At 42.3% G+C, this 3,085-nt stretch overlaps 1 pseudogene; it reads right to left on the reverse strand.

The window, feature by feature from the left end:
- Window positions 1–693: 693 nt before the first annotated feature.
- Window positions 694–1,518, reverse strand: LOC147622603 (NADH dehydrogenase [ubiquinone] flavoprotein 1, mitochondrial pseudogene; annotated as a pseudogene).
- Window positions 1,519–3,085: the final 1,567 nt, after the last annotated feature.

A 3,085-nucleotide genomic window follows, 5' to 3' on the forward strand; every position in this document is an offset into this window, starting at 1 on the left:
TATATTGACCCTGTCATATACCAATTGCACAGCATTTTCCACTGCTTCCTGAATTTGCTTTCCTTCTTCAATCTTCCTGAACCGCTCTTCAAGCTCTTTCATTTCTGCATATAAATGCTCCATTTTGCTAGCCATCTCTACGTACCCTCACCCCAGCGGTTTCACGTCGGGTTCACCAAAGCTGTCGTGACGTGGGCGGTGTCGCTGGGAAAGCGCGAGGCTTCTGGCTGTGAGAGTTACATCCAAAATCCCAGCAAGGAAAACAAAAACACATATCTCATCAAGGGGCATATGACATCTCCATTTCAAGATGACTCTTGATCTCATGAAAACCTGCTTTCAGATTCCAGTAACTCACAAAGCAAAAGATGGCATATGGCATATATACATCATCATATAATTTCCAAAACCCAAGAAAACAAATTTGACAACCAGTCGAGAAGCACCATCACTACCACAACAGATTCAGCCTACTCACAGCTGTAGGGGAATGATTCCCGGCTTTCTAAAACCACCAAAAATGACACCACAATATACCATCAATAAACTGGAACCCAACAAAGAGTATTTGCCACCTTACACCCATCATGGCTGAGAAGCCTTCATTTTATGGTTGTCATGGACGCCCCCCCTCTCCTTTCTGCTTGCAGCCGACTCTCCTCCTAGTTTCCAAACACTGTAGCTTCTGCGCATTCAGCTGCCCACGCTGCAAGGTGTGCATTGTCCACAGCTCTCGTGCTTATAGAAGTAAGAGAGACGAGCGATAGCATCAACCACATCCGTTGACTTGTCCATCACAATGACGGCAGCTGTACCAAGCGCAGTTTGTGCAGCTTTAAGGGCATCAAAGTCCATCAAGATGTCATCGCAAACACTTTTGGGAATAAGAGGTACTGAAGATCCCCCAGGAATGATGGCCAAAAGGTTGTCCCAGCCACCTCTAACGCCTCCAGCATGCCTCTCAATAAGCTCTCTGAGGGGAATGCTCATTTCCTCTTCCACTGTACAGGGAGTGTTGACATGCCCTGAAATGCAAAACAGCTTTGTCCCTGAATTATTTTTGCTCCCAAAGCTTGCAAACCACTCTGGACCTCTTCTGAGAATGGTTGGGGAGACAGCCACCGTCTCTACATTGGTCACTGTGCTAGGGCAACCATATAATCCTGTATTTGCTGGAAAAGGAGGCTTTAGACGAGGCTTCCCTTGTTTGCCTTCCAAGCTCTCAAGCAGTGCAGTCTCCTCTCCACAACACACACACCCTCCCTTCTGTCACAAGGCTTCCCCACGGCGTCACCTCCAGCAGCCCGCTCCACCAGCTGCTCCTCACAAAAGAGAGAGAGCCCTCTCCCAATAACCAGGCGACCTCCACTTTCTTGCCAGGCCACTCCTTTTTTCTTCTTTTTTTTCGACGACGATCCCTGCCAGCCTGCCCTTCCTCATCGCTGCCAGCTCGTCACCCTCCTTTTCACGTTTCCGCCACCTTCTAGATGTCGAGGTGGCGGCCAACCCTCTTTCCATGTGGTCATTCAAAGCATGGCCATGTGGATAATTTATATATATATATATATATATATATATATATTTTTTAAAGTCTCCAAGCCACATAATGATGGCCACCCTCAAATGCTAAAAGAGCTCCTTCTCCTTATACTTTCCCAGACAATACGGTGCCCGCACAGCTTCCAAATAAATGCGAGAGTTGCCCACCGTCTTCAGCATCATCCACTTACTAATCATGACCACTTCCAGCCGGTGCTCTGCTTAGTAACCACCCGCACCATATGTACACTGATCCAAAATACCTCTCAGATTTTAGCCTGACACCATACATCCCATATGTACACAGGCACTTAATCCCATGCATCTAGATTTGCATTTAATAGCCTCACATGCATGGTTTCACACCATAGACGTGCCGTGGCACGACACCGCAATTTTTTTTCACAAGTCATTTTTAGCGGCTAGGAGCGCGGGTATGAGCCCGATCCCTTGTAGTGTCATATGCTTACATTAAGGTTAACTCTATGTCATAACTTGATTTCATAAAACAACTAAATTTTTTCGTTTATGCGTAGGTTAAAAATATACATATTACCTTATGAATTGACACTAAGAGTACTCAAATTGTGCTTAGATCTAGATTTCTTGGTTTAGTTCAAGAAATTCTTACTCATGTAACTTTACTAGTTTAGCCACATACTATGAGCCACTTCCATAAATATCTATAAGAGTTGCATAGATAACCAAGCTTACTAGATAATTCTCATAAGCATGAACACTCAAGATAACTTAAACATAAGTGTATGGATACCCTATTGATTTTGTGCCATGCATGTTAGCTCATGCACACATAACTTACCTTAAACCTATATCCTACATGAATCTTTTTACAATTCCCGTATAAAAAAAAGGGAAAATCATAGGGTGATCGAATCCGTATGCCCTTGTACAATCTTGGTATAGCCATAGTTGCATGGCTTCCCTCTCTCTTAACACTCTCAAGATAAACTCAATCAAATTTCTTATCTCATCTCACAAGATTCTGAGAATTCAAATTTCACAACCAATGAAACTTTGCTACAATCTAGACCAATTCTAAGCAATGCATGCATAACCATATGTATCATGTAATCAACTATGATGGAAATTCCTTCACTAATTAACGTCTATGAGAGAGTGGCTAGTCTATTTCTATTCTACTAATCAATTTCAATTGGAGAAAATAAAAAACTATATCTACTCTTAAATGTCAATAAAAGACTAGACCTTTTGAATCTGGTAGGGTTTTTCCACTTCTTCAATTGAACATCCAATGGAACATGGAACCCTCCAACTACTCCCATTGCTTGCTTCCCAACTCTACGTAGATTAATGGGCTTCTCAATTAACACTTGTAGAGGAGAATAGAGAAGCTTTGGAGATATATGATAAAGGGGAGCTAATGGAATTTATTTAACTTCCATGCCCTTCTACAAATTTAAGCATAACCATATATTTAAATAGCTCTCCCTTATTCACATTCACAAGATAAGCTTATAAACAAACTATGCATAACCTTTCACCTTCATCAAGAGCTACATGAAGA

The sequence above is a fragment of the Cibotium barometz genome, chromosome 28 (genome assembly GCF_041138505.1).
Source record: "Cibotium barometz isolate CiBa-2024 chromosome 28, ASM4113850v1, whole genome shotgun sequence".
NCBI lineage: Eukaryota > Viridiplantae > Streptophyta > Polypodiopsida > Cyatheales > Cibotiaceae > Cibotium > Cibotium barometz.